The sequence below is a fragment of the Pan troglodytes genome, chromosome 19 (assembly GCF_028858775.2).
Source record: "Pan troglodytes isolate AG18354 chromosome 19, NHGRI_mPanTro3-v2.0_pri, whole genome shotgun sequence".
In the NCBI taxonomy this organism is placed as follows: domain Eukaryota; kingdom Metazoa; phylum Chordata; class Mammalia; order Primates; family Hominidae; genus Pan; species Pan troglodytes.
The window spans coordinates 51,849,471-51,870,646 of NC_072417.2; the positions used below are offsets into that span (position 1 = coordinate 51,849,471).

General features: G+C 47.2%; 1 protein-coding gene across 15 annotated transcripts in view; it reads left to right on the forward strand.

The window, feature by feature from the left end:
- EPN2 (epsin 2) overlaps positions 1-21,176 on the forward strand; it is a 119,975-nt gene that overhangs the window by 42,959 nt on the left and 55,840 nt on the right. For 3 of the 15 annotated variants that reach the window (XM_054670385.2, XM_054670379.2, XM_063798912.1), the window contains exon 2: positions 18,902-19,043. The exons of 8 other annotated variants lie outside the window; for them this stretch is intronic. The gene's annotated coding sequence lies outside the window, so the exon portion shown is untranslated. Of the gene's footprint in view, positions 1-500; positions 604-8,470; positions 8,608-18,901; positions 19,054-21,176 lie in introns of those variants that run through there. 4 more of the 15 variants (XM_054670387.2, XM_054670376.2, XM_054670386.2 and 1 more) reach the window with 3 other exon arrangements.

Sequence of the window (21,176 nt, forward strand, 5' to 3'; positions counted from 1 at the left end):
TATGCCTAAGTAGGATGGACCAAACTAGCACTTGACCTATAGCCTTAGGACCTATACGTCAAGTCCTAGTTCGGTCTGTAATCAATGTTAATATTTTGATTTATTTTCTCTCTCTCTTTTTTTTTTTTTTTTTTTTTTGACACGGGGTCTCGCTGTCACCCAGGCTGGAATGCAATGGTGCCATCTTGGCTCACTGCAACTGCCGCCTCCCGGGTTCAAGTGATTCTCCTGCCTCCACCTCCCGAGTAGCTGGGACTACAGGCATGTGCCACCATGCCTGGCTAATGTTTTGTATTTTTAATAGAGACAGGGTTTTGCATGTTGACCAGGCTGGTCTCGAATTCTTGACTTCAGGTGATCCACCCGCCTTGGCCTCCCAAAGTGCTGGGATTACAGGTGTGAGCCACCACACCCAGCCCGGTTTATTTTCTCTAGGTAAATTGTGTTTGTTTAGTCCTCAGGGGTCTTTATGACCTCTGTAGCCATCATGGGATGGCTCAGAGCTTTCCCTTGACTGGCTATACTGGGAAGAGGTCAGCTGCCCCCTGTGATTTGTTTTCTATTCAAGGAAGCTTTTGGTCCCAGTCTCCCATGTTCCAGGTGGTAGGTGTCCCGCAGCCCGTCAGAGGTTTGGGAGGCCAGGAGGGAGCTGTCTAGTAGGGGAGAGGCTTTGCTGGACTTATAGGGCGTGTTAACCAGTTAGATGTGGGTGAGGGAAGAGGAATAAGCACTGACTCAGGTGGCTGCTGGTGCTGGTGCTGATGCTGATGCTGAGACAGTGTGGAGGAGAAAATTGGTCTGGTAAGGAAGATGATTTCAGTGCTGGACAATGGGACCAAAAACTGCTAGCCCTGTGTGCACTTCAGAGGCTTCCAGAATGGGGCAGAAACACTTACTGCTCTCTGGGCTTCAGTCTCCCCATCTATGATATAAATGAGAGAGTGGGACTAAGTGGTCGCCAGGTCCTTCCCAATGCCAACGTGCTTTGATTCTGTCTTTTAAGACTCTGCCTTCCTGGGTGAGAGTCGCATTCCTGTCAGCAGCTATCTGGTTGTTTCTAAGCATATTCTTCTCCATTTGGTGACGTTGGGTTGGGTTGGGTTGACAATGGGAAATTGGCAGTGGGTGTCAGCATATTCTTTCCACACAGTTTATTGCCTCTCTTTTCAGGAGTTTTCAGAAGGGAAAACAGGCCAATTCCTCAGGAAATGTGTTTGCCTGAGATTCAGCAGCTAACTGTGATTTAACCTAGAGAGCTAGTCCAGGCCGTGGGTCTAGCCAGTGTCTAGTAATTTCCTTCTGGGGGCCCTTGGCATCGATGCTGCGTGTGGACAGCGCAGTTTGTGAGACCCTGTGAGCAGGGTTCCCACACAGGGAAAGGTCTCTGGTTCCCTGCCCACTGGTGTTAGGCCCACCTGACTGGTCACAGAGCCAACCCCAGCCTTCCCACAAGAGTGCAGCCACAGGGGTGAGACCGCTGTGTCAATGAGTCTAGCCGACGGCCCACCACGTGTGTGGCCCATACACATTGGAAGTCTATGTGTGTGCCACATCATATTACCAACTGGTGGATATTTAAGAAATCCATTCGATAGAAATAAAAGGGTACTGTGAAGGAATCTTTTTTCCATTTGGAAGAAAAAATCAGTTTATAATTTGGAATGGGGAAACAAATGTTATCTGCCTTCAAAGAAAAAAATTCATTATATAACATAGCGGCTGCTGAATCAAGTCTTGGAAATTTGTGATTTTTTGAAAACCGCCCTATAAATAGGCTTATGGAAATACAATTTGGAATCCATTAGCTTCAGGTGTTTCTCCTTTTGGTGATAGGGAAACATGGTTTTGCTGCTGTTTTTGTCAAATGTGAGAGTCGTAGGTTATTGATCTGGCATCTTTTGAGTGTTGGGTCTTTTTTTTTTTTTTTGAGATGGAGTCTCATTCTGTCACCCAGGCTGGAGTGCAGTGGCACGATCTCGGCTCACTGCAAGCTCCACCTCCCGGGTTCACACCATTCTCCTGCCTCAGCCTCCTGAGTAGCTGGCACTACAGGCGCCCGTCACCACGCCTGGCTAACTTTTTGTATTTTTAGTAGAGACGGGGTTTCACCGTGTTAGCCAGGATGGTCTCAATCTCCTGACCTTGTGATCTGCCCGCCTCGGCCTCCCAAAGTGCTGGGTTTACAGGCATGAGCCACAGCGCCCGGCCGAGTATTGGGTCTTTAGGGGTCAAAACTTTTGATCTTTGCTTGCAGTTTTTGTTTTTTTCTCTTTTACACTCTCCCTGTTCCCTGATTAAATGAAGGCCAGGCTTGCCTAGTTCCAGGGAAAAGGCCAAGGGTGCCTAGAGCAAGGTGGATGGGACTTTGTTCGCAGATGGGCCTTGAGAGAGCGACCCCTCGCTCCTAAATGCCCGGAGGAAGGGATGGACTTCTTTATCTTTACCATGGGTATTCCGCCTTACTGCTTTGGCCTGTGGCGTTTCTTCACTTGCTTTTCCTCATTTTGCTTGGAATGTGCTTTGCCTGTTGCATACCCACCTCGTCTGCCCCCTTGCACACTCCATGGCTGGCCTAAAAGCCCAGTCTGCTGTCCTGTGCCCTTTAGACTTCCACTGTAGGATTATGTTTCCACACTCCCTGTGGACTGTGCCACTGGAGTTCTCTGCAGACAGGGACTGTGTCAGGTTGACCTCCATCCTTCAGCACCAGCCCAGTGCCTGGCAGGTAGCAGGAAAGCAGAAGCTGAGGAAGGACTTGCTGCACAAGTGGATGCCAGGAGCTCTGGTTCTTCCCTTCTTGAATCTGCTACCTTATGATGGGAGGGACACAGGGCTGTGCTGGATTTGTGCACGATGCTTTGGACAGCCCATGGGAGAGGGCCAGGAGGAAGGAAACCCAGACTGAGTGGATAGGAGGCTGGATGGGGGCATTGACAGTGGGGGAAGCATTAAAGGCCATATAGCCTTCCAAGTGTGAAGCTGGAGGGGCCTGGAAGAGAGTCACAGAAAGGAAGGGACAGACGCGGGAGGGTGCAGGGTCCCTGCCCTCCAGCTTCACAGGTCTTGGTAATGGGCTCTTACACGGGTTGGTGGCGGAAGGACACAGGTGGACCTGGGCTGGTGGTCACTCCTGGGCTGCTCTTGGCCCTGGCATCTGAGACCTGTTGGCCAAAGGCTTTGATGTGGCTCTGGTATTTTTCTTTTTTTTGAGAATGGAACTTTTTTTTTTTTTTTTTAATGAAATGCTCTTTTGAATAGGCAATACAGTCACGTTTCTAAAATGAAAATATATTAAAATATATTTTAAGAAACTTTGCCCCTCACTCCTGATCTCATCTCTGTCCTCCCTCCTCCCTGGTAACCACCTGTAGCAGTTTGAATACCCTTCTAGTTTTTCTTAATGCAAGTACAGCAAACACAAATTGTGTATTATTATTTCTCCCTTTTCAGTAAATGAAAGATAGCATTCTGTGTGTACTGTTCTTCACCTTGTGCTTTTTTTAACTTATTGTAGAGATTTTTCCGTATCAGTGCATGGAGAATGGTTGTCATTCTCTTTCAGCTGTGTTGTACTGTGAAGTTGTCCCTGTTTGAATGCTCACCCCTGAGGAAAGGCACCTGGCTGTTTCCAGCTTGTTTCATGACATGCTGGCGACAGTTGTCTCACATGCACATCGTTTCCCACATTGCAGTGGTCCTGCAGGGTGGCATCCCGCAGGCACATTGCTGAGTCAAAGAGGAAACACAGTTGTAATTTTGACAGATTTTGCCCAGTTGCCCTCTACAGGGCTTGTTCCATGTTGCACTCCCACTGGCGGTGTTGATGCCTGATTCCCCACTGACTCGTCAACACAAGGTGTAGTCAAATGCTTGGAGTTCTGCCAGCCTGACGCTTGTAAATAATATCTCAGTATAGTTTTAATTTGTATTTTTCTGAAGAGGAGCTGATCATGTTGTCATATGTTTAAGGACCATTTATAGTTTTCTGTGGACAGTTCTTCGATTTTTCTCTTGGGTTATTGGTTTTTTCTCAATTTCTGAAGGTGTTTTTTATATTTTTGGAAGGTTAGTTCATTGTCTTATGAGTTATAATTTTTTTTCAGGCTAGGAATTATTCTGATCTAGGCAGAGTCTAAATAATTCTATTCCTCCCCTTCCCTCTGCCCCATCTCCTTATGTTTGAAGATTTGGACAGTGGCTTTGGGACAGAACCACACCTTTGGCTTCCTTCCAGGATTTAAGTTAATTGGCCTTAGACACATTTTCGGTATGAACTTATGATAGCGTGGATGTGTTTGAGGTGTATCAGGATGGGCTACATGATGTGAGAACAGCCAACCCTCTCACCTCAGTGGCCTAACAGCAGAGGCTCATTTCTTTTTCATGCTGCATGTCCAGTGTATGTAGTCAGGAGACTTCACTCATAGTCACTCATGAACCTAGGATGATGGTGGCACAAGCCTTTTGTTTTGTCTTATTTTGTTTTGTTAACAGTTTTATTGGCTGGGAGTGGTGGCTCACACCTGTAATCCCAGGACTTTGGGAGGCCAAGGTGGGTGTATCACTTGAGGTCAGGAGTTCGAGACCAGCCTGGCCAACGTGGTGAAACCCATCTCTACTAAAAATACAAAAATCAGCCAGGCGTGGTGGCGCATCCCTGTAGTCCCAGCTACTTGGGAGGCTGAGGCAGGAGAATTGCTTGAACCCAGGAGGCAGAGGTTGCAATGAGCTGAGATTGTGCCACTGCACTCCAGCCTGAGCAACAGAGCAAGACTCCATCTAAAAAAAAACAGGCCAGGTGCAGTGGCTCATGCCTGCAATCCCAGCACTTTGGGAGGCCGAGGCGGGCGGACCACCTGAGGTCGGGAGTTCAAGACCAGCCTGACCAACATGGAGAAACCCTGTCTCTACTAAAAATACAAAATTAGCTGGGTGTAGTGGCACATGCCTGTAATCCCAGCTACTTAGGAGGCTGAGGCAGGAGAATCGCTTGGACCCAGGAGGCGGAGGTTGCCGTGAGCCGAGATCACACCACTGCACTCCAGCCTGGGCAACAGGAGCGTTAAAACTCCATCTCAAAAACAAAACAAAACAAAACAAAAACAGTTTTATTGATACATAATTTATTTGCCATGCAATAAAGTTCACCATCAGCATAATCTTACTTTAGAACATTGTGTTACCCCCAAAAGCAACCCTGTACCCATTAAGCAGTCATTTCCCCTCCCATTCTCTCCAGCCCCTGGCAACTATCAGTCTGCTTTCTGTCTCTGTGGATTTGCCTGTTCTGGACATTCCACATAAATGGAGTCATACAGTATGTGGGCTTTTGTGTTTGGCTTCTTACATTCAGTGTAATGTTGTCGAGGTTCATCCATATGGTAGAATGGGCCAGAACTTCCTTTTTAAGGCTGAATAATATTCCATTGTGTGGATAGATCACATGTTGTTGATCTGTTCATCAATTGGACAAAGTTGTTTCCAGTCTTTGGCAGTCGTGAGTAACACAGCTGTGAACATGGTACATGAGTCCCTGTGTAGACATGCTTTCCTGTCTCTGGATAGATAAGGAGGCTCCATCCTGACATAGGCACCCACTGTCACCACCGCAGGGAATGTGGCACCTGCCTTTTACTGTTCAGCAGAGAGTGACACACATCATTTCTATCTCATCTCATTGCAGTGCCATGGCTGACTTCAGAGGAGGTGGGAAAATGCACTTCTGTCATAGGCCTAGAAGTGGGTGAACTGGAAATACTTGGTGACTAGGATCAGTACTATAGAAGAGAAGAGAAGTGGACATCCCTGGGGCCCATGAGAGTGGTTTTGTTTGGACAAGTCATTCCGGAAAGCGTTCACTAGTAAGGAGGGAGTTCCAGGATAGAAATTACGTGGGTTGGCCTTGAAAGCTGGTTGGTGGAAAAACCTCACATCTTCCAAGGAGCGTCTTAGATGGGTATGATGATATTGGAACAGAAAAGGGCAACCACATAGAAGTAATATAAGTAGAATGGAGGTTTAGGATTGAGCACTTCTGAGTTTCACAGGAGGCATTGTGGCCGAGAGCTTCATCCCAGTTCTGTGACTTGCTGTATGTTACCCTCTCTCTTGTGTAATGCCTGCCTTGCAAAAGTGCAGCAAGATCAGTGCCATGAAACCCCTGGGTCAGTGCCTGGCACATGGTAGGCACTCAGTAAATTATAGCTGTCACCTTGGTGCATTTGACCAGCAGCAGCTGAGTCTGCAGTCACTGAGTCACCAGACCTGGCCTTCCTGAGGCCTTGGGCTTATGTTTTCCTTGTGAGGCATAAATATGCTGAAGAACATCCCTGTTTTCTTGGCCTGGTCCTCCCTGTGGTGGCTGAAGGAAAGAGGGGGGCTGGAGTGAGAAGGGGGGTTAGGGGCATGGATGTAGCCAGTGTATATTTGGAGGGCAAGTAAACAGTTCTTCCTTGGCCTCTCGGCACAAGTTTCTAAAGTAGAGCAATTTCTGAGTTTAGGAGCAGCTGGGCAGATCTGCACACGCACCCAGTTGTCAGTGCTGGAAACGCGCCCCTTTATTATTATTTTTCTAAACAAAGCAGGACAATGGCAGTGTAAACATTGTTTGAACAAAAAGCATTTGGCCAATGGAGATAAAACCAAAAGGAAAATAACAACTTTGATTTCCTTTTGGTTTTTGTGTTTTGACATTTGGTAGCATACTTCTAATCTTTTAGGAATTATAAAAATTATATGGTATGCGAACTCCAGTTTGTTTATGCTGTTAAATTTAGTGCGAAGTAAACTAAAAAATTTCCCTCCTGTTGGGATGTCAACTTGCTCCCATTTTTGTTTTTCTTTGAGAGGCATGGTCAAAGGACCAGTGGGACCTGAAGAGGGCCCGTCAAAAGCATGTGAGGCATGTGGGGAAACCTGTAGTGAAGCAGAAAGTGCAGCCTTATTTCCTACAGCTCTCTCATGTTCCTTATCTTGCTGATTCTCGCAGGCTGCCATTTCCATTTTACAAATGAGGAAACTAAACTGAGATTCAGTGAGGTGACTAAAAGGTGCTGGGTAGAGCAGTGATCTTTTCATTCTGCCAGGTAGTTATTTTAAAACTTACCAATATTCATAGGCCGTGTTTTATGTTCAGTGAGGGCATTTGTGGTTTGGTAAGGGTGTAGAGAGGATCAGAGAGCTTGGAGGAAGGGAGAGAAAGGGGGGAGTGTGTGAGCAGGTGGGGCTGGACTCGGTGCCCTGTAGAGTCATTCATTCTTGCAGCAGATGTGTGCCAGGCACTGTGCCAGGCCCAGCATGCAGCAGCAAGGAGACAGTCGGGGTCTCTGTCCCTTGAGAGCCTGCAGTCCAGAGGTCGTGGGAGGAAGGAAGGAGGGTGGAGGGAAAGCCGGAAGCCCAGGCGAGCTCCAAGGCCTCTGGCTCAGTCAGCTGGGCAGCAGGTGGTGGATCCTGGGCAGAGCATCCCTGGAGGGAAGGAGAAGGGGGCAGGTGTGGAGTTGGGGATGATGGGTTCGGTTTTGTCCTGAAACTGGAGGGGAAGGTGGCATGGTGCAGAGGTGTGTACCAGTGACCAAGAAGGTCCAGTGGCCAGGCATGGTGGCTCACACTTACAATCTCAGCACTTTGGGATGCCGAGACAGGAGGATTGCTTGAGCCCAGGAGTTCGAGACCAGCCTGGCCAACATAGGGAGACCCCATCTCTACAAAAAATAATAAGCTGGGCTTGATGGTGCACACCTGTACTTAGGATACTGAGGTAAGAGAATCACTTGTGCCTGGGAGGTCCAGGCTGTAATCAGCTATGATTGTGCTACTGTACTCCATCTTGGGTGACAGACCCTTTCTCAGGAAAAAAAAAAAAAAAAAAAGAACGTCTAGGAAGTTACATGTGGTCTCACACAAAGGTGTCTGAACTATTTGTTGGTGGTCATTAGAAGGTGAAGACGCTTCCCAAGCATGCACTGCTCTGCATGGGGCAGAAAGGCATGATCTCTTCATTCTCTGCTTCCCTGGCACTGGATGGTTCTCTTGTGTCCCTGCCCTGCTCTTGGCCCTTTCTTGGACTTGGCCGATGGCTACTTGCCTCCTCCTTAATTGCATTCTTGTCCCCATCTTCCTCTGCTCTCTCTCTCTCTCTCCCTTACTCCTCTCACATGCTCCTCTGAGATGAACATGTTGGCCACAGTGCCCCTCCTGTGCCCTGGTCCTGGGCACCAGCTCCACTAGGCCATTTTCATTCTCCTCCAGGCCTGTCCTGCCAGCACCTCCAGCCATGTTTGTTTGAAATAAAAGTAAGTATGCTGCCTCCTGCCTTCGTCTGGAACCTCTCCACCTTCCCTTTCTGTTAAGGGTGACTCCGTCCTCCTGGCTATTCCACCCCTTCTACCCCACCCACACTGACATTTGGTCATCAGGGTTCATATTTCCACTCTGTTTATGTCCATCACCTTCCTTTCCCATTCCCCCGCAGCTGGATTCAGGCTCTGGACTCTGCTCATTGTGTTGTGTGGCTTCTCAGTCGTCTTTCTGTCTTCCTCCTTCCGCCTCTGCCGTAATCCTTTCTCCCACTGCTGCTTGATCAAGATTCAGAAATACCATCCTGAAGACGTGAGTTCCCTGCTCCAAACAAAAATAAAAAATCAACCTTAGTAGCTTTGCCTTCCCCAGTATTTCCCAAAATAATTTTAAGTGGCATACAGTTGAATGTTCTTAGTTTTAATCTTTGTCTTAGAAATGCCATAGTATTTTGGCAGTTCCTCAAAAGTTAAACGTGTAGTTACCATATGACCCAGCAGCTTCACTCCTCAGTATATACCCAGGAGAACTGAAAACTTGTCCACACAAACACCCCATAGATGTCCATCTCAACATTATTATTTATTTTATTTTATTTTATTTTTTGAGACGGAGTCTCGCTCTGTCGCCCACGCTGGAGTGCAGTGGCGCAATCTTGGCCCACTGCAAGCTCCGCCTCCCGGGTTCGTGCCATTCTCCTGCCTCAGCCTCCGGAGTAGCTGAGACTACAGGCGCCCGCTACCACGCCTGGCTAATTTTTTGTATTTTTAGTAGAGGTGGGGTTTCACCGTGTTAGCCAGGATGGTTTCGATCTCCTCACCTCGTGATCTGCCCGCCTCGGCCTCCCAAAGTGCTGGGATTACAGGCATAAGCCACCACGCCTGGCCATCTCAGCATTATGAATATGCATATATGAATATTCTTCATGGCATGATAGCCAAAAAAATTAGTAACAACCCAAATGTCCATCAGCTGATGAATGGGTAAACAAAATGTGGTCCATCTATACAAAGGAACATTATTTAGCCATAAAAAGTAATAGAATACTGGTACATAATGCAACACGGATGAACCTTGAAAACACTGAACCTGCCGGGCACGGTGGCTCAGGCCTGTAATCCCAGCACTTTGGGAGGCTGAGGCAGATGGATCACGAGGTCAGGAGATCGAGATAGCCACCATGCCTGGCTAATTTTTTGTATTTTTAGTAGAGACGGGGTTTCACCATGTTAGCCAGGATGGTCTCGATCTCCTGACCTTGTGATCCGCCTGCCTCGGCCTCCCAAAGTGCTGGGATGACAGGCGTGAGCCACTGCGCCCGGCCTAAATGTTCACATATTATTTCATTTGTGTGAAATGTCCAGAATAGGGAAATCCATAGAGAGTAGATTTGTCATTGCCAGGGGCTGGGAGCGAGGACATGGGTGGTGACCACTAATGGATGTTGGGCTTAATTTTGGAGTGTTGAAAATGTTTTGGAATAATAGTGAAATAGTGATGATTGCACAACATTGTGAATATACTAAAAAAAAACCCCGCTGAATCGTATACTTTAAAATAGTGAATTTAATGCTATGTGAATTATATCTCAATAGAAACAAAACAAAAAGATCCCCCCATATGCCATAGCAGTAATACCTGATTTTATATATGTTACTTAAAGTGAGTATTTGAATTTAAAAGTAAGTTGATGTGAAGAAAAATATGAAGCAAGCAGTAGAGCAGCTTTTTTTTTTTTTTTAAAAAAAGACAGAGTTCTACTCTGTCGCCCAGGCTGGAATGCAATGGCACAATCTCAGCTCACTGCAACCTCTGCCTCCCGGGTTCAAGCGATTCTCCTGCCTTAGCCTCCTGAGTAGCTGGGATTACAGGTGCGCACTACCACACCCGGCTAATTTTTGTATTTTTAATAGAGATGGGGTTTCACCATGTTGGTCAGGCTGGTCTCGAACTCCTGACCTCGTGATCCACCCACCTCAGCCTCCCAAAGTGCCGGGATTACAGGCAGGAGCCACCGCGTCCGGCCAATCAGCTTTTATAGTAAGGATTTGAATGGGCTAATTCCCGGGACAGTGCTTGCACATAGTGGGTGCTCTGTAAGTGTTAGTCATTGTTACTATTGAGAAGAGATGGCAAAAATCTTGAAGGTGAACAACTCAATTTGGCAAGTGCAGATTTCTTGTGTGCCTAGTGAGGCCCTGTTGGTGCAGCCTCAGCCTGCCGCAGCCTCTGCATTCCCAGCTACCTTAGTGGCAGGCGTGTCTCCCTGAGGGTTCTCACTCTGCCCGCAGAGGCCTCCTCTTCCATACTCAGGCACTCATCCCTCTCATTCTTTATTGCAGTGCCCTTGATGGCCCCAAGTCTTGTCCTTGTCTTTTCAGGAGCTGCCTGGAGCACCCAGTTGCAGTGTTTTGTTGCTCCCCCAGTCCAGACAGGGTGCCACATCTGTGCTTGTTCCGTTCCCCTGTAGCTGCTGGCATGGGGATCTGGACACACAGTGAGTGTGTGAAAAATACTTGGCAAACCTATGTCAACTAAACTATGAATACATCTTTTTTTTTGAGGCAGGGTCTTGCTCTGTTGTCCAGGCTGAAGTATAGTGGCATGATCATGGCTCACTGCAGCCTCAAATTCCTGGGCTCAGGCGATCCTCCATCTCAGTCTCGCACTCCCAGAAGTGTTGGGATTATAGGGGTGAGCCACCACACCTGGCCTTAATACATCTTTATAATGACAAAACGATGTTATAAATCAGGCAAAAATATTTTAAAAATATATTGCAGAGTTTGTATATCTTATGAATGAGCTGTTCTAGGAACAGACTCTAGAAAAAGCTGACCCATGTGTCCCAGGAGACATGCATGGCTATAGAAGCACTTTTCACAGTAGCAAAAATCTGGAAATAACCCAGATATCCATGGACAGGAACACGGGTAGGCACATGGTTAAATATTGGCATGATCACATGGTACACAGCGGTGACAGTGGGTGAGTGGCAGCTAGCTGTGCATAACAACAGAGAGAACCTCAGAAGCAGTATAGAATGCCACAGGCAGGCTGGGGAAGACGGCATACTGTTCAGTTTTACTAGTGTGTGATACAATTATGTTCTTTTTTAAAAAGTGAGGGACTGAAAACCCAATACCAGGGCTGTTTGCCTTGGGGGTCAAGGAGGTGGGGAGAGGGAAGTGAGGGGAGCCAGGTGGCTGGACATGGTGGTCATGTTCCAGGCCTTGAGGGGACTGTGGAGTCATGGGGACTTATTTTATTTGTCCTCACATGTGGTTTGCACATATTCTCTTATATGTACCTAATGTTACATAATAAAACATTTAAGAAAACAGAAGAACAACAAGAAAACATTAGGGCTGGCTCATGCCTTTTGTGGGGTAGACACTGACATTGAAGAGTTGGGAAGGAACATTTCCTCCTAATATATCCAGTCAGTGTTGCACAGTAAATAAAACACTGGGAATGTCTCCAGCAGAGGAGGAAAGAGGGAAGTAATATTTTTACTCTGCACCAAAAAAGGAAGTTTACCTTTCAACATGAAGAGACTTTTTTTCCTGAGTGGTATTTCAGATGACAACAGCTATTTCAAAGGAACAGTGCAGGTTTCTCAGGGTGTTAAAGTCGGTGTGACTGATTTAGTAGAAGACACTGTTAATAGCCAAAGAGGCATCATTTCTTAAGGATGTGAGTTCTGAAGAACACGTTTTTAGGAATAGTTTTAGAGTCTCTGTGTTGTTATTTTGGACCTCCACCCTGACTGACTCCATTGTATTGCCAGCGTGTAGAACCTTCCACATTTCAAGGTAAAAGTTTCTTTGAATAGCGTTAAAGCCTCTTCCCTTTTGCTGGCTGCACTGAAGGGAGCTGGGAATGCCAGGTTCTGTCCTGGCTTAGCACTGAATGGCTCTGGGTCCTGGCATCTACACGTGGTTGACTTCCAAGGCCCTTCTAGCTGTAGCATCTTTGCTCCTGCTTGTTTGACTTGGTGAGAGACTGGGGAAAGGATCCATTATGGTCCACAAAACATGAGGTTGGAAAACAGTTGTTTCCATGCCATCTTTTGGCCTCAAACATCTAGACAAGAGGGACCTTTGTAGGCCTGCAGATTCAGCAAAGGAAAGTTTCTTGTTCTTACGATTTTGAGCACTGAATTTGTCTAAAGCTACAAAGAATGAGAATAAGAATAGGGATTAAGAGGATGGGATCAGAAGTCAGAGTCTGAGAGCAAATCCTAGTCCCACCTCTTGCTGGCAGTGCAGCCCTGGGTCAGTTACTTAGCCTCTCTTTGCCTCACTTTTCCTCCTCTGTAAGATACGAATAAGAAGAATAACTCCTCCATAGGATTGTTATGAAGATGCCATCAGTGGACACATGTGACCTGCTCAGTTAGTATTCACTAGCCTCTTCTTAGAGAGCCCCTTCTGTTTCTTACTGCTCTTTTAATTCTGTTCTGTTACTAGTATCAAAGAGCACATCTGAGACTTTGCTTGGAAATGCCAGCTGCAGAGGAGAAGGGCAGGCAAGATTGTTGATGGTTTTGAACAGGTGTGTGTATAGTCTAGAGAGAGATGCTTGTGGACAATGCCACCCACCCCTCTGGTAGGTGATTCCCACCCAGTGTGTTCTCATAGGGATGCCTCTGTAGGCTTTCATCTCCTGCCGAGCTGTCCTCAGGAACCTGCTGAGAAATGTCCCTGTAGACATTGCACCTTGGCAGGACACAGTAGAGGAGGCAGGTATTTGGACACCTCTTATTTGCCAGTCGTACTCTTACCAACCCTCACAGCCATGCTGAGCAGCACCTGTTACCTCTATTTGAGAGGTGTGGAAATAGAGGCTCAGGAAAGCTCAGCTTGCCTCGGACCATGCAGCTGGAAAGGCAGGACATAATCCCTGTGGCCGGAGTGAGAACTACATATTTCAGCCCTAGGCTGCTGCCCAGGCTGCTGGTGTCGCTCCTGAGTCCAGCTGTAAGGGGCATCGAGTGGATTCTCAGGCCCCGTGGTGCCTGGGCTTCGGCAGGTGCTGGTTCGTGTGGAGCATGTGTTAAGCACCTGGTAGGGCTGTTCCTGTTCCCAGGCAGTTTATTGTTAGGCAGACAATACAGCACTTGCCCTTTAACTCAAGAAATGGAGACCGAAAGGGAAACAGGAACTGGGAGAACAGCCTCAAGGTGTGAACTCTGGCAGTCTCTGAGTAGAGAGATAATGAGTATCTTTAACAATGTTCTTATTTTTTGCTTCTGTGTCACATGGAAGGTGTTTGTTGAGGGCTGAGCGTGTGCCAGGCACTGTTCTAGACAGTAGCAAAGAGGCTGGGCCTTGGTCTCAGGGGGGTGGTGTGGGGGCAGGAGAGAAACAGATGGTCTCAGGGGGGTGGTGTGGGGGCAGGAGAGAAACAGATAAACAGGCACATAAAAAATGTCAGATAGAGGAGGGGCTCTGTTCCAGATGACAGCTGGTGACGTTGATAGAGAGTGCCTGATGGGTTCTGAGGAGGCCATGCGATCTGAGTGACAAGGAGCCAGTCTAGTGACAGATAGAGGAAGGACGCTGGGTGGGGGAAATGGCAGGTGCATAGAATGCAAGGCAGGAGCCACTTCTGGTCATAGGGAAAGTGACTGGAAATGAGAGTGCAGCATGTGGGTGGCACATAAAGAGTTAACCCTCAGGGATTGCTCTGCCCCAGAGCCCACCTTTGGGATGAAGGAGCTCATCCTTTGAGCTTCAGCTAAGGTGAGCCTGCTCTTGTGGTCTCTAAGACCCTGGCTCACCGCCCATCCCGCAGTGCTGCTTAGATGAGGCTCAGCGGACATCAACCATCACTACCACCAGTCCCTGCAAGTAACTCCCTCAGAAATCTGCATTGTTCAGAAATCTGCCTTGTTCCTCTGAAGCTACTATGGAAAGAGTTAGATGTGACCTCCTGGAGGCACAGGTGGGAAGGCAGAGGTGAGCAAACCATTTGTTTTTCTCACAGCTGTGGTCTTGCACTTGTACATGCACAGTGTAAAAATACCTGTTCCTTGGTCAGCATCTGGAGCTCTCTTTGAGAAAATATGTTACGTCACTACTGTGCCCGAAACCCAAAGTCAGCAGGCCCTGCCTGAGGGGATCCACTGCCCCTCCTTTATTTCCACACTCTCGCAGGCTCCTCGCGAGATGGCGACAGCCCAGCAGTTAGCACCACCACATCCACCAGCCAGGTCTAAATTAAGCACGAGATCATGGGAATGTAGATTTTCCCATGCAGCTCTGCATGTTTTTCCGATGTCTCAAGCTGGAAAATTATGCTGATCAAATGGTAGTCCATAGCTCGGCCTGTCCTGTGGGGTGGGGGTGAGTAGCCATCAAAGGCTCCCGTTCACTGCACCCAGTCTCTGGTTGGCTTCATCGTCTCCCATCAGCCAGTGTTTTCTCTAGCACAGCCACAGTGTGTGAGAAATGGGGAATCTCTGCCTAAGGGTCACAGCGGCCATCCTCAGAGGAGGGAAGGGTTCTGAAGGCTGCTTTTCACATTTCCAAAGGCTGAAGGGAAGCCCTACTTTTTTGCCCACCATGAAGCCCCACAGACTAAAAAAACGTCTGCTGCTTGACTGTGGCTGGAATTCTACTCCCTCAGTTGGTGACCTGTGGCTGGGCTGATCAGAAGCTTGGGTTTCTCATGACACCATGGAGATGGCAGGGAATTGAATCACTGGTCAGAATGGGGGCCTTTGGGACTGAAGGATTTGGGGTGAGCATCTGGTTTAATTCCATCATTTTAGAAGCGAGGACCCTGGGTACTGGCTTCTTGGTGCTACAGAGCGGTCGCAGCATTGGCCCTGGTCCCTGGATTCCCATCTCCTCTCACTACCACATCATGTTATTTGCATTTTGGCATGATTTTTAAAAGAATGCTGTTCATAATTTGGTCATTTGTAAGACTGCTTTGAGGAATAGGAGAGGTAGGGGAGCATTCAAGAATTCTCATTTGCCTTTATGGAGTGTTGCTGCCTGCCCTTTGTGCAGTCACAGTGTTTGATCCTCTACACTGAGGGGGAGGTGCAGCTCCTTGCCATACCCCTGTTTTCCTGGATTGGCAGGAACAGCCAAAATCAGGTCTCCAGACCCCATCTTTTCTTCACACAGTCTTTAAAAAGACTGCATTTCCTCACCTGCCCATGTATTCTACACCCACAGGCTGCTCCTCCCAGAGACTAAATGATAAGGGCATGTTGATAACAAGAAATTAAATTCCTTGTGTATGTTTTGGTACTTGCTTTCTGCTTTTAGAAAATTGAGTACATATCAAGTTCTAGGAGGCCAAGTGACATCTAATTTGAGCTCTGCTGTGTCTGTTCCAGTGGCTCTCAGATCCTGGGAGAAGCTGCCTAGGTGGCTTCTTGAGGGTGGACCTCCTACTCCCCTTCAGGAGCCTCTGCCTGGTCATCTCGTCCTGCAAATAAAGTGGCCATTCTGTGGGTCTGCTCAGCCTTTTTTTTAGAGGTTGGTTCTTCCTATGCAGTCAGCCCTTCCTGGCTCCCCTTTGGCAGTAGGTTAACTGACACCTGCAGGGATCTTTCTTCCTTAGAAGAAAGTCCCAGGGGAGACAAGTAAGCACATGGGCAGTTTACCTTTTCCTGCTCTACGGTCTAGAAGTCAAGTCTGAAATGTTTGTTTTTCTTCAAAATTCTTTAAGTATATGAGTATAAAGGTTTTTTAGCCCACTTTTTGGAGACTGATAAATTTTTTATTAAAAAAAAAACTATTCATTTTTATAGACAGGGTCTTGCTAGGTTGTCCAGGCTAGATTTGAACTCCTGGGCTCAAGTGATCCTCCTGCCTCAGCCTTCTGAGTAGCTGGGAAACAAGTGTGTAGCACCCTGCCCAGCTGATATAAAATTTGATTTCTCTAACCAACAAGAAGTCATCAGAATATAGATGCCCACTTTCAGTTAGTGAAGATGTTTATTTTTTGGCTGAATCTCACTGTTTTTCTGGTATGAGGGAAATAAAGGATTTTTTTCTTTTCATTTCTCTACGGGATGAGCAACAGTTATTAGGCTTTAAGTTATTGCTAGCGTGGCTGAAACAGAGTCATAATAGTCTTTTCTCTTTTGGCTGAAATGATGACTGTTGAAAAGAATGTAGCACTGTCCATATTGTCCTAACTGGCCTGTTGTCTTCTGGAGAGCCCGTGTGGTTTGGTCATGTGGTCTGTGGTCTCAGCTACCCCAACTGGGCCTCCTTGTAATGATCGTTGTACCCTTTTCTCCGGTAGGAAGATGGAGATGTTTCCTCACTCGTGGACTGCACCTCAGGAAAGATAAAGCCAGTGAATTGAGGATTGCGGAGTATTGCACACATTCAGGTGTCCTGCAGTGGACACCATGACACTGACTCCAGCATGCCTAGAAATCACCATGGGGGCTTAAGAGAGTGGCAGCCCCTCAGCTCTGCCCCCAGAATGACTGGATTTTTGAACAGACTCCCAGGAAGTTCTGATGTATCTGGTTGATGGACCACACTGGTGGAACACTGTGGGAAAGGTGGGGTGTACCCCTTTCCCAAGCATTCTCTGTCATCTGCTTTTAGAAAAATAAAGTACATGTAGAAACATAGGAGGCTGCCAGACATACATAGGTGAAGCTACCATCTGAGGTGAAGATGTTCAGGTCAATTAATTCACCTGTATTTATTGATTGCGACTGGGTTTTCACAATGTTGATTGACCTGTGATTGTTAGGTTTGGGGAGGGGAGTGGAAAGACAGCTCCCTGACAGCCGAGCGTGATCTTCAATGATGGCTGCTCCCCATAGTTTCCTTAGGGACTTGATGTAGACCCCAGCTGAAAGGTGAACATCCTCTCAGCACACGATCAGCCACACCTTGGTGGCACAGAGGCACGGGGTGTAGAGATGTGTGCCTTCACCACAGGCCCACCTGCGCTGCTTGGAACTGTGAAAAGCCTCTGTCTCCCATGATGGGGAACTCTAGATTTGGAAAGAATTTCCCCACCCAGCATCTCAAGCCTTCAGAGCACATTTTTATGGAATACTTCTTGCCTCCTGGGGCATAACCCTAGCCTTGGAAATTTTTTTTCCAGTTTTGTTCTGTTTGCTGTTTTGTTTAGTCTCTTTTCAGTCTCTACTCTCATTTGAATTCTGACTGTGTTTTCAAGTTTACCAGAAAATTCTCCCCCAGCTTGTCCCCTGCATGTATGGGGATCTAGCTGTTATTTTGTGGTTCCCGTCATGAGTCACTCTCAAAAAAGAGCAGATGATCCCAGACTTTGGTTGGGGTTGCCTCATTCACAGGGAGTGCCGAGCCCTCCTGGGGAGGATGCAGTTCTTCCTTGGTCATTCTTGGGTTGTGGGTCAACTGTGGCTGGGGGGAGCCTGACTGATGTCTCTGCACTCCTACTTGAGGCCCTGTTGGAGGTTCAGGGGAGCGCCCATGCTCTGTCCTTTTGTTGTTTGGCTGTTGTTACCTTTCTACCTCTGGTTCTCTCAGGTGCTTTGTGCACAGGGTTTGCAGTTGCAGGGATCAAAAGCACACATTGCTGTAGGTTACAGCATGAGAATTTCAGGGAATAAATGGCTTCATGCACAGGTAGACATAGAGGTGCAGACCACGTGTTGTTATGTCTTGTGCCTTCTCCTTTCCTTGGCTTCTTGCTTTCTTCTGTGACTGCTTCAATCATAGGTAAACTCTGACTCTGCCCCTGTGGTGTGTTCCAGCAGCTTAGCAACCCTGCTGGTTTCCCAGAAGTTTTAGGAACCATCCAGAGGGGTCTACCGGTGGTCCAGTCTGGATTCTTAACATATCACTGATCTAGCTGCTGGGCGGGGGAACTGTGGGACTTTGATTGGCCTGGTCTGAGTCCTGGGCCTACTCCTGGCCAGTTTCCCAAGGATGACTGAAGTACTCTTTCCAAGAAGAGGGGGATTATGGTTGTTGCATAGGCAAAACCAATGATTCAGTTTTCAGGATGGAAATGAAATATTATTTGGTTTAAAGAACCTTACCTAGTTCTGGGGACTAACTGTGTAGAAAAGTGAGTATTCGCTTTCATATTGAATAGATACGGCTTTTTACGTGGAGGCTCTGGAGCTCCCAGGGCATTTCAGAAGGCCTGACAATTTCTGCATTGCTCATGGTGCTACTTCCCCAGGCCACCTCAAGCATTCAGTTTCTTTGCTGTTGGTTGGAATTTATTGACTCTGTGTGGTTAACAATTGTTATCTAACATGTGTCAGCACCCTGATTTCTTAGTAAAATGAATTATTAATTAATACAATTTCAAAACAGGTTTTTAGGGCTAGGGCTGGAGTGGGGAAGGTGTGGCTGATGGGGTGGTGGCCAGGAGCTTCTGCCTGGTCATCTCTTCCTGCAAATAAAGTGGCCATTCTGTGGGCCTGCTCAGCCTTTTTTTTTTGAGACAAAGTTGCTCTTTCACCCAGGCTGGAGTGCAGTGGCATTATCATGGTCCACTGTAGCCTCCATCTCCTGGGCTCAAGGGATTCTCCCATCTCAGTCTCCTGAGTAGCTGGGACTGCAGATGTGCACCACCATGCCCAGCTAATTAAAAATTTTTTTTTTTTTTTTTGTAGAGACGAGGTCTCACCATGTTGTCCAGGCTGGTCTTGAACTCCTGGGCTCAAGTAATCCTCCTGCCTTGGCCTCCCAAAGTGCTGGGATTATAGGTGTGAGCCACTGCACCTGGCCCTATTCCTGTGACAGCTCTCTTGGAAGGTACAGAAAGGTTTGTTTGCCTTGAATAATGAATCTCACTTTACACCTTGCTGTCTTCATTTAAAAATATTTAAAGTTTTGACAGAATTGTACAAGTTCATGTACTTTATTTATCACTTAGCATCAAATAGTTCTAGGTAATAACTGATGATATGATGATAGAACTGGATTTCTAAAGGCGTTTCTAGTTACTGAGGATCCTTTCAATTGTCAGTATGTAATTTATGAGAATAAGTTTTTTTTTTTTTTTTTTTTTTTTTTTTTTTGCTGTATTGGGTCTAAACTTTTAACAGAGTTTAATACTGTTTTTCCTTGTTTTGACAACCCTCCCACCTCCACCTCTAACATCCATATCTGGCATAGAGGTTCATAAGAAATTATTGTGAGCTGATCACACACTTCCTCAGGTTTGAGTGAGGAGCCCAGAAGGTAACAAATGATCCTGTTTTAGTTGCATTTGCATGTGCATTAGTTCAGTCTCAGCAAGCTGGAAACAAGAAAATTGGAAAATTGAGAAGGAAAGTGGAGCGTGCAAACTATGCGAAAAAGAGGGAGAAGAAAACAAAACTCAGATTCTAGAAATAACAGAATGTGCCTGGGCACGGTGGCTCACGCCTGTCATCTCAGCAGTTCGGGAGGCCGAGGCGGGTGGATCACTTGAGGTCAGGAGTCCAAGACCAGCCTGGCCAAAATGTTGAAACCCCATCTCTACTAAAAACACAGAACTTAGCTGGGTGAGGTGGCAGGTGCCTATAATCCCAGCTACTTGGGTGGCTGAGGCGCCAGGATCACATGAACCTGAGAGGCAGAGGTTGCAGTGAGCCGAGATTGCACCACGGCACTCCAGCCTGGGCAAAAGGGCGAGACTCTGTCTCAAAAAAAAAAAAAAAAAAAAAAAAAAAGAGAGAAATAACAGGATTTGCCGTGGAGGGTGGTATATGTTTGGAGCTTGGAGCTTGCTCTTGGGATGGACTCATGGCAGATGTTTGCTGGGAGAGAAGATGTTTAAATGTTTACAGGCAGTCCTGTGGTTGAGGGGAAACAGTGAAAAATGGGGACCTGAGGTGTACAAGGTCAAGTGTGTCAAAGTATTGGAAGTCCAGGTGTTCAGCTGGAATAGCTGGAGCTTTGTGCCCACTGGCACTGCTGGAGTCCTGCTTCATGGCCCACGCATCATGGGCTGTCTCACGGTTGGAATAATTAGTTTCAGCCTCCAAAGTCTCGCTTAGGTGAGGTGCGTAGTCCAGTTGGCCTGGAAAATGAAAAGCCTTGGCTGGGCACGGTGGCTCACGCCTGTAATCCCAGCACTCTGGGAGGCCAAGGTGGGCGGATCACGAGGTCAGGAGATCGAGACCATCCTGGCTAACACGGTGAAACCTCGTCTCCACTAAAAATACAAAAAAATTAGCTGGGCGTGGTGGTGGGTGCCTGTAGTCCCAGCTACTCAGGAGGCTGAGGCAGGAGAATGGTGTGAACCTGGGAGGCGGAGCTTGCAATGAGCCGAGATCACACCACTGCACCAGCCTGGGCGACAGAGTGAGACTATGTCTCAAAAAAAAAAAAAAAAAAAAAAGAAAATGAAAAGCCTCCAGTGACTTTTCTCCTAGTGAGGATTATTTATTTGTTTGTTTATTTATTTATTTTTAGAGACGGGGTCTCGCCATGTTGCCCAGGTTGGTCTTGAACTCCTGAGCTCAAGTGATCTGCCCGCCTCGGCTTCCCAAAGTGCTGGGATTATAGACATGAGCCACCACACCTGGTCCTAGTGAGGTGTATTAGTCTGTTTTCGCACTACTGATAAAGACATACCCGAGACTGGGAAGAAAAGGAGGTTTAATTGGACTTACAGTTCCACATGCCTGGGGAGGCCTCAGAATTATGGCAGGAGGTGAAAGGCACTTCTTACATGGCAGCAACAAGAGAAAAATGAGGAAGAAGCAAAAATGGAAACCCCTGATAAACCCATCAGATCTCATGAGACGTATTCACTATCACAGGAATAGCATGGGAAAGACTGGCCCGCATAATTCAATTACCTCTCCCGGGTCCCTTCCACAACACGTGGGAATTCTGGGAGACACAATTCAAGTTGAGATTTGGGTGGGGACACAACCAAACCATGTCATGAAGATT